General features: G+C 33.1%; 1 protein-coding gene and 1 non-coding gene across 3 annotated transcripts in view; both read left to right on the top strand.

Annotated features, from left to right (window-relative positions):
• The window catches only part of LOC115209184, a 662,850-nt gene that overhangs the window by 97,760 nt on the left and 551,672 nt on the right, over nt 1-13,418 (top strand). The gene's annotated exons all lie outside the window — the stretch shown is intronic.
• Nucleotides 2,268-2,374, top strand: LOC115210008. The gene has a single exon (XR_003881372.1). It is a non-coding gene; the product is annotated as a U6 spliceosomal RNA (small nuclear RNA).

Genomic DNA, 13,418 nt, shown 5'->3' with positions numbered 1-13,418 from the left:
GCAAAATGCCTAGTGTTATTTTGTCTGTCCATATGTTCTGAGGTCAAATTTGCCTTTCATCCTTTAGAGGTCGATAAACTAAGTACCAGTTGTGTGCTGGGGTCGATCTAATTGACTGGCCCCCCGCCCCCAAAATTTTGGGCCTTGTGCCTAAAGTAGAAAGGAATATTTATCCTAACTCATGCACTCTTTGAGTTCTTACTCTTTAGAATTACCTTCTTACTCATATTCTGCAATCTTTGATCCACAGTTGTTTAATATTTAGAAATTTGATTTAGAAATGTTAAATTTAATTTAGAAATTATATTTATATCATCAACAAATATCATTGGTCTAAGAGAATTTGCAAAGGCATTGTGCATTCTCTGCTAACCAACTTATCTACCACTTATATTTCTGTCTGTCTGTCCATCTATCTACCCATACATGCATGGCTATATAATTAAGAACTTTGTTTAGCAGTCATATGGTTTGTGATTTGGTCCTACTGTGTGGTACTTTGGATAAGTGTGTTATACAATAAGCCCAAGTTGACGGATACCATATGAGTGACTCTAGCAGACAACTGGATGTGTGTGTGTGTGTGTGTGCAAGACTTCCACACTTACTGCTTGAACAAACAATGATAATGTTAACATTTCTTATGGACTAGTGGCTGTTTGATTATTTTGAAGATCTCTGGAATAGAAATTACTTCACTTGTAAAACAATTAAAGTTTGGTAACGAGAAGAGCATCATGCTCAGAATAACTCCTTGTCTTGTCCAAATATGGAAAAACAAAATGTCATGTTAAATAAATGAATGAATGAATAAATACGTATTTGAAATATATTCACATGTATGACTGTCTGGTAAGAAGCTTGCTTCCCAACCACATAGTTCCGGGTTCAGTCCCACTGCATGACACCTTGGGCAAGTGCCTTCTACTATAGCCTCAGGCAAACCAAAGCCTTATGAGTGGATTTGGTAGACGGAATCTGAGAGAAGCCTATTGTGTGTATCATCCTCATCATCATCACCATCATTTAGCGTCTGCTTTCCATGCTAGCATGGGTTGGACGGTTCAACTGGGGTCTGGGAAGCCAGAAGGCTGCACCAGGCCCAGTCTGATCTGGCAATGTTTCTATGGCTGGATGCCCTTCCTAATGCCAACCACTCCGTGAGTGTAATATATATAAATATATTTCTGTGTGTGTGTATACATACATTTATGTCTGTGTGTCTGTATACATACATTTATGTCTGTGTGTCTTTTGTCCTTGTGTCTATGCTTGTTTCCCCACCATAGCTTGACAACCGATGTTGGTGCTCACATCCCCATAACTTAGCGGTTCAGTGAAAGAGACCAATGGAATAAGTAATAGGCTTACAAAGAATAAGTCCCAAGATCAATTCCTTTGACTAAAAAAACCCCTTTAAGGTGGTACTCCAGCATGGCCACAGTTAAGTGACTGAAACAAGCAAAAGAATAAAAGAAAGAATGCTCACACACACACACACACACACACACACATTTGTACTGGTTTCATTTGTTAGTCATATAGTCCTGCTTAGACACTATCATCAGGTTCTAACTTATCTTATTGTATGCAATACCTTTTCAATCTGGTACTTGTTTCATTACCCCCTACTAAGTGAATGGCGAAGATTTACTTATCCTGTGTGTGTAGTGCATTGTATATTATAAGATAATTGATAACTATTCTTCTTTACCATGATTTGATGTTTTATGCTATATAGAACATTCTGCTTGATGGATATGATTCAAGTGAAACTATTCTGTCAGATCACAGATTTTCTTAAGTCTTCTTTATTTATGGCAACATGTCACTTTCTGTTTGGATATGTATGTAGTAAACTGTTTGTAGCACAGAATATTGGGTCACAAGTTTTTGCATAAGTGCATGCATACATATGGCTGCTACCAAACTTTCACCTTTATTGATACTAATATTTACTATATTATAATATATCTAGTCACTCTACATAATGTATTAAGTACTCTCACTTTTGTTCATGATGTCATTTAAAAGTAATTACTACACACACATATACAAGTGGCTGAAATAAGGCTCCTCTAAGGGATATATGGGGTAACATTACTTCACAGGGTGCATAGTTGGAGAACAAGATGTCTTACTGAGGGATCGTGGTTCTAGTACTCTGGAGGTGTGACTAGAATGCTACAATGGATACTTCAAGCTGAGCCAAGTAGCAGGAGACCTGGGGTTAGACCAAGAACAATATTGTTGGATAATATCCCTTTGTATTTGCTTCAGCAGTACATATACTAAAATTGGAACGATACAGAGAAGATTAGCATAGCCCCTGCGTAAGGATGACATGCAAATTTGTGAAGCGTTCCATTTTTTTTTTTAAAGGCGGTGCTCCAGCATGGCCACAGTCAAATGACTGAAACGAGTAAAAGAGTATAGCCTCAGCTGGTTATGCTTGGGAATCCATCCAGAAAATGTAATGATGGTTGCTCCTGATAGGACTTTATGGAAGAGATACCTGTCTGTATGACCCTCCCAGGAATAGTGGGTAAAGAAGATGGATGGTTGGAAATTAGAATAAATATTTCTTGTGTTTGAATCTTAAGTTTCTCATCTTAACAATAGTGTTCATCAGCTGTTAAGAGGCAATATTTAGAATTTTGATTCGTTATATACATGCTGTATTTATCCAAAATAAAACACAATGATTTGGAATGCATATGCTGTAACTTGAAATAGTCCTATTGTGTGTGTAAACTTCACACAGAATGCTTTACAAATACTGAATTCAAGATTTGAAATCATTTTTAATTCCTATAGGAGCATTTTATAAATAGATATTTCTCAAAATACATTAAGATGTAATTTCTACTTCGCATAAATATGTCTTGATGCATTTTGAAAAACATCATAATTTTCTTTTTCTTTCCTTCTTTCTTTCTTTCTTTCTTTCTTTTTTTCTCTTTCTGGTTTTTCCTTTCTATCTTTCTTTTTCTTTCCAGTTTTTCCTTTCTATCTTTGAGTGTCCAATTGGGAGATAGAGTACTCAATGCATGTTGCAAAATTTATTTATTCATTTTGTTGTTACTCCAGTTTCTCTTTGCTTTGTGCATTTCTTCATTTCATCTTTATATGTATAATTATATCAGCTACATAATGTGATGTCTGGTTTTGCATTTGGGATTCAAAGTAAGGCATAGTAAACATTATTCCTCATTTTCATAAAAAGTTAATTCAAATTATTTATTTATGATCACAGTTCTGCTGGGTAAAACTCTATGATATTTTATTATGACTATGTTGCTGCATATAAATGAGCATTTCTTATTCACAACTATTTTATGGGCTGGAATTTAGATTTGAAAAGCTACCTATGTGCATGCATGCACACACATGCACACCCACACACATGCACACCCACACACACAACAAACACACACACCCAAACACACACACACACACACACAACACACACACACACACAACACACACACACACACACACACACAAAGCACAAACATATATATAATTCAATGTTCTTCTGATTATAATATCTCAGGTAATTTATTCATATGTTTTAGCTAAATGTTTCCAGGAATATAGTGGCCATCTATTACCTTCCAAACATTTTAATATTTTCCACTCTTGTAAATGTGCAGCATTACATATTTGCCACTATTGAAGATTTGCAAAATTTGGCGTTCTTCGTTGAGCATTCTTCTTTTTTTGTCCAGACATTTGGATACCGATTCATAAATTTAGTGCTGAGAGTAAAGTTAGTCATTTTGCTATACTTCTTGATTTTGAATTACTGTGTTATATAATATGTAATATATATATATATATATATATATATATATCATCATCATCATCATCATCATTTAACGTCCGTTTTCCGCGCTAGCACGGGTTGGACGGTTTCGACCGGGGTCTGGGGAGCTCGGGACTGCCCCAGGCTCCAGTCTAGTCTGGCAGTGTTTCTACAGCTGGATGCCCTTCCTAACGCCAACCACTCCGCGAGTGTAGTGGGTGTTTTTTACGTGCCACCTGCACAGGTGCCAGAGGGGTCTGGCATCGGCCACGTTCGGATGGTGCTTTTTATGGGGGGGGGTGCAGAAATATAGGGGAGCACCAGTGGGAGGGATGGTTCAGAGGACAGGTACTAGGCAAGTAGAACGTAGGATACCGAGAGAGGGGTAATGCATGGTGAAATAGCGTATTGAAGAGGGGGCTTCAAATAGTAGACACCTATAATGGTGGTGGGGGGGGTGCAGAATATAGGGGAGCACCAGTGGGAGGGATGGTTCAGAGGACAGGTACTAGGCAAGTAGAACGTAGGATACCGAGAGAGGGGTAATGCATGGTGAAATAGCGTATTGAAGAGGGGGCTTCAAATAGTAGACACCTATAATGGTGGTGGGGGGGGTGCAGAAATATAGGGGAGCACCAGTGGGAGGGGTGGTTCAGAGGACAAGTTCTAGGCAAGTAGAACGTAGGATATCGAGAGAGAGGTAATGCATGGTGAAATAGCGTATTGAAGAGGGGGGTTCAAAGAGTAGATACCTATAATGGTGGTGGGGGGGGTGCAGAAATATAGGGGAACACCAGTGGGAGGGGTGGTTCAGAGGACAAGTTCTAGGCAAGTAGAACGTAGGATATCGAGAGAGAGGTAATGCATGGTGAAATAGCGTATTGAAGAGGGGGGTTCAAAGAGTAGATACCTATAATGGTGGTGGGGGGGTGCAGAAATATATATATATATATATATATATATATATCATCATCATCATCATCATCGTTTAACGTCCGTTCTCCATGCTAGCATGGGTTGGACGGTTCGACCGGGGATCTGGGAAGCCAGAAGGCTGCACCAGGCTCCAGTCTTATCTGGCAATGTTTCTACAGCTGGATGTCCTTCCTAACGCCAACCACTCCGTGAGTGTAGTGGGTGCTTTTTACGTACCACCAGACCAGGGATCCTGGCTGGTTCAATTCGATATATATATATATATATATAATATGTATATATAATATTATAATACATATATAATATGTATAGCCTTTATAAGATCATTTAAATCACAACTGTTAATTCAATTTCTAAATCAAATCCAAATCAAGTAATTGCCTTTATATGATAAATTATTGCAACAGATTCTCTTTATTACCCTGAAAATTATTTATATTTATATATTCTATTTTGTTCATCTATTTTTATTGATGTTTGAAATATAATAATTTTAATCCCACAACGGAAAAGAATTCTAAAAACAAAATGTATTGATTTTCTCAAAGCTGCCTACAGTTATATTATTTTTTTTGAAATAATATTATTTTTTAGCAATTAAAAAATATTTTATGAAAACTTCTTTCTTAAGCTCTTGACATTAGGTCCAATACTAGCATTAGCTTAATAGTAAAAAAAATGTTACACATTAATTTCCTCTTTTAAAGAATTCTACCCAAGAGAATCAGTGAACTTAATCTCTAATAGTGTTCATGGAACCTGCCCAAAGCTGATTGAAGAAAATATGCTCTGAAGGTTGACGTTTTTAATGATGTTTTTCTTTCTGCATTTTTCTAAAATAAAACAAAAAAAGAACAAAGGAAATAAATAACAATACAGGATTGATTTTTATTTTTAAGACAAAACCCTGACAATTTGCAATGTTATTTTTTTTGTGTATCTATATTATGCAGGTGTAGCAGAATTATCAAATTATTTTCACTTTGTATGGAAGTATATTCTGTAAATTTTCTTCCAGTTACTGCTAAAAGTGTGTTGATTCATAGAAGATTATATATAAAATTAAAATTGTTGAAGGTCGTTGAAAAATCTACAAAGGAGTCAAACTAAAACCTTCTTAGAGATGGCTTAAGCTATAGGAGAATAAGTAGAATAATAGTGAAAAAATCAATTGTATATGTGCTCACTCTCACGACTTATATTAGAATTATTGGAAATATTGGCAAAATGAATCAAACAGAAATATCCTGTGTATAACAGTCATATGTTTTTCAAATAAATGGATTTGACATTTTGTTATAAGCTGCTCAGAAAACAAGAAACTAACTTGAGTACATTTGGTTTTCACTATTTCACTTGAAATGAGTAGTTAAGAAAATATATCTGTTGAACTTGCCATTTAACTTTATCATAAGTTAGACAGCACAGACATAACAGACACACAAACACAATTATCGTTGTTTTGTCTTCTTTTTTTTCCATGTTCTTCCTGTTGCTGTTCCTCAGCTGTTTCTGAGCAAGTTAATACTTCTCCATGCTTGTACATGTTTTCATAGATGATTGGAAATTAAGGGCACCATATGTATAACAATGATACTTGTTCACAGCTATAACATGATATCAAGGCATGAAAACAAAACGTTCTCACCAGCACATACCAGTGCATATACACGTGCATGTCTGTGATGTGTTTCTTTCAGTTTCTATCTATTAAATTCATTCACAAGGGTTTGGTTGCCCTGGGCTGTTGAAGAAGATACTTGCTCTAGGTGCTATGAAGTGAGACTGAACTTGAAACCACAGTTTTGACTTCAGTCTCATTTCTTAGTCTCTCTCTCATACACATATATGTGTGTGTGCCTCTGTGTGTGTGTGTGTGTGTGTGTGTAACTAATTAAAACGACTGAATTGAATAGAAGTTTAATGCTTAGCATGAATGATAATCAATTTCATTACACATAAATCAGGGAACTTTAGTTGCTGAGTTGAAAGAGAAAATTTATATGAAACATTGAAACATGAATTACATACATGCATTGCTATTAGATTAGTCATCCTTCAAACTAGTAGTCACATTTAATCTGATTACTAAATGTAAATGATTTTTATGAGAAATAAAATAGTTTCTCCAAACTTTTCATGTTTTGTAACTATGTTTTCAGTTTTAATATCTTATCGTATAGTTTTGTACTCTTTGCAAATACTATTTTCATTTTGAAATCAATGATATTAAGAAACTATATCTTTAGAGATATGTAAACTATTACAGTCTTAAATGATTTACAAAACTGCAAGTTGAATTTGGATAGTGTTTGTAAATGGTGTATTACTTTTTAATACCTCACTTTATGTTTTACCATTACACTGGGGAAACTTATAATTTGGTTTTGGTTTGCAACAGAATATGTCTTTGGCAGAATTTGAATCTATAACTGTGTTATCATAACATTGTTATCAGAATAATATTTTGTTATCAGAATATTGTGTAAGCAAACAGAAATGAAAGAATTACCAATTGGAGATTTTGATATATAGAACTTTCTTATAAAGATTTTTTAAATAAATCATCACCACCATTACCATCATCATCATCATCATCTTCATCATGGGGTTGGGCAACACTTTTTGAATATGGCGCCTTGCTGTTTGTTATGTTTTTTTGTCAACTCTTTTGTAAAGTTCAACATCTTGAAATCAACTTTTATCATTTCTGTACCATGTCTTCCTTGATCTTCTCATGTTATTTTATAGGCACTTTACACCACAAATCAGTATAAAATATTTTGATACTTGTTTATTAAATTTTCTCATGATAAAACTTTTTAAGATTTATCTCTGATTGATTTACAGATCTTTAGTTTATCAACTCTGAGAATTTTAGTTTTATTTCTGAAACTGAAAACTCATTGCTTACAAAATTTCTTGCTAAAATGCAGTGATCTTAAAACATATTTGGCATATTCTCAGATACACAAACTTTATATTATTTGATCTTGATTTAACTTCTTCCTCCTTTGTTTGGTTAACTAAATGAAACAGTTAGTGTTTGTGAAACAAATCTCTAGTTAACTCTCTTAATCATATATATTAAAAGCTTCAAAGAGATAATGAGTTAATTCATAACATAAAGCATATACCATAATTTTATCATAGAAAAGTGATTTGTAACCTTCCCAGTTTTCAAGGATATTTTGTTTCTTCATTTTGTTATAGCATTAATATGATACCCCTTATTGACATACCAAACATAAATTTTACGTTATGTATCAATGTAAACATGCAAACAGCATTTTCACATTATATGAATTCACAAGAAAGGAAATTAAATTACTGTCTACTTTCTTTCTAATACTTTAATCATTTCCAAAAGTTATTTTTACTTTGACTATCCTATTTTAATAAAAAATACTTGTTTGTGTAAGTTATTGGTTTGTATTAGTCTGTTAGTGGAGGAAAAGCAGTTCACCTTTTATTAGTTCTTCTATATTTAATGAAACCAATGCAGATGATGTTGCATGCAGGAAATATAGGTAGGAAGGGAATTAGAGGGCTGCACCTTTGGCAAGAAGTATGAAGTAGTTGCTTTACATCATCATCATCATCATTTAGCGTCCGCTTTCCATGCTGGCATGGGTTGGATGGTTCAACTGGGGTCTGGGAAGCCAGAAGGCTGCACCAGGCCCAGTCTGATTTGGCAATGTTTCTATGGCTGGATGCCCTTCCTAATGCCAACCACTCCATGAATGTAGTGTGTGCTTTTTATGTGCCACCGGCACAGGTGCCAAATGAGGCTGGCAAACGGCCACGATTGGATGGTGCTTTTTACGTGCCACCGGCACGGAAGCCAGTTGGCGCGGCGCTGGCAACAGCTATGTTCAGATGGTTAAACAAATATATACCAGATATTAAATGATAATGATAAAAGGCATACACATATGTACTCACATATAGATGCACTCATGTGTGTACACACACTTTTGCTTAACTACTGTTTTTGTCACACATCCCCAGCCACACACATACATCAAGGTCTTTGTTTCGTATGACTTCCTTAATAATACATTCTTTTACTGAAGTTTTGAAGAAACATTTTTAAAATGCACATTATGCTTATGTCAATGAATTTGAAGCAAAATTAATTTTGTTTTTTATTGACAAAGATAAAAGTCCATACAGTTTAACCATTCAATAGCTTACTCATCATTGTTGCACAGCATAAAAAAAAAGTCTTTGATAAAATCTTGATTGATCTTATTCGTCATAAACATGAAATTGGAAATATAAAATAATTTGAGTTTATATCTAGTCTACAACAAGATCTAAAAGACTTCTGGATGATAACCCTGGAGCATACCCCAGTTCCTCTTATCTCATATCATTAAGCTTGTGCAATGACCACAGGCAAGTTATTGAATGGTTAAAAGATATAAATTTCTCTCCTTTCAGAGTCAAAAAAAAATTTTGAAAAAAGTTCATTAACATATTGATAATGTACATCTTTTGAAAACATATTTCCGCAAAATTTTAATTAAAAAAATAGATATTATTCTGAGTAGGGGGTCACTAAACTTTAGTGCAACATCTAACACTAATATAGTTTGGTGAAGTTTTAGGCAAAGCACTACTCTGCAACTCCATTTTATTCATAGGTCTTTAAGGTTACAATTATTGGTGATTATGATTTATTGAATAAACAAATTTTTAAATAAACAAGTTTTCAAGATTATAATGTTTTTCCTTTTATTTTGTTCCTTCCTCTTCTCCAGAAAATTTTTATAACTTAAATAAATTGTTTTATAATTCTAGTGTTAATTTTCTGAGTAACTGTGGTGCATCTTGCATCTCATATGGCATTCCTCACACTTATTTCAGTATCTTTCAGAAACACCCACCTGAATTTGAGCTGCTATGTGGAGACTCAATTCTTGCACATCTAACATTTTAAGTGTTATTACTTGGGTCTGACAAAATTGCATTCTACCTCCACTATTGTTTCTTTTCTGGTTAAACTTTATCATGAGGAGATCAATTGACTTTGTGAGTGTGGGCAATACCTAGAAGCATGAACTAAAAACTTAAAAACCTAGTCTTTGCTGGTGACATCACACTTATTACAAAAGACATAGTTGACAAATTTTAATTAATTAAAAGTAATTAAATATAGAATGCAGTAGAGAATTAATCTGGTTTTTGACTGTATACTGACACATGCATACAGGTTTTGGTCTTATTGGGCCTCCTAAACAAAGCACAGTCTATTGCTGCAGATTTTAGAGTGACAAGAGAATATACAGAAATTTTAGTTTAAGCAAGCTCCATTAGCAAACCACTATTTTCCAAGATACATAACGAGTCAATGTTATTGTTAGAGCATAGGATAAAAGTTATTACCTATAGTAAAGCCATAAATCTGATTTTGCAGATAAATTGCAACTGAAATAGTAGGGAAGGCATATTGTTTTAATAATCAGATGGTATACATCGATATACATTTTCTGTTGCTAGGTACATACTTCATGCAAAATAGACCTGTAACCTAAGTAATTTTTCGTTTTACTTTTTTTCTTTTCTTGCTAGTTATTTTTATGGCACCATGCCATTCTTCTTTAGGTGTTATTTGCTGCATTTGCTAGTGCTGTCTGCTATCTTTTGATTTGAAGCATTATGCTTTAAGGAAAATCCAAATATTTCCACATAATGTGGTAAAGTGTTAGAGAGAGGAAGAGAGAAGAAGCATGTGTTTATTGGAAAATAACACATGATTTTGTAAAAAAATTTTTTTTTAGATTCAGGAATTAAATTTCAAAGTTTAAGTATTCATTGATCAGGGCACAATATCAGACCTGTAAAATAGAAAACATAATCTTACAGCACTAATTAAGATGAAATATTTAAGAGATGCAATAGCCACAGTGTTATGGTACTATACTATTGATACTGTATTAATGAGTTTGATCTTTCTTAATATCATTCTATATTTTGCACATGGCTTTACCTGTCTCCATTTGCTTACTTTTGGAAAGATATGTGACTTTACTGGCATCAACTGTCTTGAATGCAACATGGGAAGGAACTAGCTAGTAGGCAGCTTAATAGGTTTTTTAACCCTGCATTTAGTTCTAATGTTGATTTGTACATCAGGTGTTTTGGATTTTTACTAGAGTTTCCTCTGGCTTCACCGTTGAGTAGGTATGGATCACCATCTTCAAGACACTTTTATTTGTTTGCATGTGTGTGAGTAATGAAGCAAGGGAGTTTCTATGCAGTTACTCAACCTAGTGGAAACAACAGCAGAATCTTCCCATAATCTTCCCATCTTCTTTAAAAGGAGCAAGGTCATAACATAATGTAGTTCTACATATACTGTCTGAAGAAAATATGGAAGGATCACTGTTGACATGCCTTTGTTTACAAGACTATTCAACCAGACAATTACATGTTTCACTCTTTTTTTCCTGATTAAGTAATTATTGATAAGCAAGCAACCCACTGTGAAAGAAGCTAATTGCTCTTATAAATTAGCTCATGGAAAATATATATATATAATGGCAAAAGTAGTTTCAAATATCAAATATTTTTTGTAAAGGAGGTTTCAATGATTTTATTTCAATTTAAAAAACATTCATTTAATGAAATACAGCATTTTATAACAAACATTCAAATAAATTTGGTCATTATGCTGTCAAGATGATGCATCATTAACACTGAGAGATCAGTGTTATGAAGTGGGCATCTCAAGTGTATTATTGAACAATATATAGATTTTTTTAAACCCAGATTATAAAATATAAATGTTTTTACTAAAAATATATATAAAAACATTAACAATTCAGATTTATAATGAAAACATGAAGTACTTCAAGATGATAAATTTTATTGTAACAAAACTTGAAATAATTGAATACGTTCTAACTTTAAAATTGCAAACAGATTAAATAGATCCTTTATTCACTCTTATATAAATTGATACACGCCTTTTTCTTTTAATAAAAATTTCCTACTTGAAAATTGTGTGTGTGTGTGAATGTAGAATTTATCATCCATCTACTACTGATTAATTTATCAACACATGTCAATATACCTTTAAGTGCATATAGCTCCAAGAAATCAATACTTGCTTCAATATAATTTTTCTTTTCAAGATAAGTTTTTGCAAAAGACAATAAATATTCTGCTTTAGATCAATGCTCTGCTTCTGCTTAATCTTTTACCTGGAAACAAATTATATCTTTTTCTTTTCCTCTTCTGTCAATGGTTCACTGAATGTCAATATATAAAAATCAATATTTACCTACAAACTTATTTTATTTAAATCAAAATTCTTTATTTAAAAGTTAGCTTCAGATAAAATTGTTTTAACCAAGGTTAAAACTCAGTTTAAAATCTTTCATCATAATGTTGGTATTTTTAATGTTTGCTGCAGCTTTTTATTTAACAATGTTTAGCATTTCATTTATTCATACTTTATTCATAGGCAGATTGAATGATTCTAGTTGCATTTATGAATGTGTTGCATTACTTTTCTAAACCATCTAAAACAGAAACAAACATCTTTCTGCTACAGATTTGAAAACTTTAAATTAGATACCTTAAATACAAATTTGCATAACTTTGCACTCATTTTCAATATTAACATATAATTTATCTAATTAAAAAATATTTCCCCCATAAACAAAGAATAACCACTGGGAAAATATATAGTGAAAATAAAGAGAAAATGTGTACTCATGAAAATATTTTTTGTTATCTTTAGTATTTTACTGTTTTGCCTGTCATTATCACCAATTCACACAGCTAAAGTTGTTACTGAATGGCACGAGGAACAGTCTAGTGAAGTTGCACATCTTATCTGGCCACCACAGTCCCCAGATCTCAATATTATTGAACATTTATGGTGCATTTTAGAAAAACAAGTAAGGAGTTGATATCTTCCACCATCATCTCTACAAGAACTGGAGACTGTCTTAGCTGAAGAATGAACAAAAATTCCTTAGGAAACAATTCAAACTTTGTATGAGTCTATACCTCATAGAATTCAAGCTGTAATTACTGCCAAAGGCAGTCCTACCCCATATTAAGATAAATTTGCCTGAAATTTTAAGGTGTTTCCATTATTTTGTCCAACCCCTGTATAATTGTATGTATGGGTAAATTTTTCTTGTATGTTATTGTAGATATTTTAGTTTAAATCTTCAGTAATCAACTTGATTCTTTTGAAATATTTTCAATAACAAAATTTAGATACTTTTAATTTATAAAATTGCATTCAGTATTTTATACTACATTGTGATAAGTACACTTAGGAAATTTTATATACAAACAACTAAACTACATCCAATAAATCTTGTTGACATATGATGTACTAATTTTTCAAACCATTGGTGCATAAACATTAATAAAATGGCAGCTTAAAACATTTTAAAATAGTGTAATATAAGCAATATTATTGACTAAAGAAAATAGTCTAATATAGGGGCATATAAGCCCTTGACAGAAAAAAAAGTGGGTTTTCTGTGAAGCACCTACTGTGTATTGACTAAGGAAGATAGTGTAATATTGGGGAATATGAGCCCTCAATGGAAAAAAAGTGGGTTTTCCATGCATGCTTATATGCTCCAATATTACACTATCTTCTTTAGTCAATACACAAGCCTTAAGCTTATAAAATATTATT

Source organism: Octopus sinensis, linkage group LG3 (assembly GCF_006345805.1).
Source record: "Octopus sinensis linkage group LG3, ASM634580v1, whole genome shotgun sequence".
In the NCBI taxonomy this organism is placed as follows: domain Eukaryota; kingdom Metazoa; phylum Mollusca; class Cephalopoda; order Octopoda; family Octopodidae; genus Octopus; species Octopus sinensis.
This window is presented reverse-complemented; position numbering and strand designations above follow the sequence as displayed.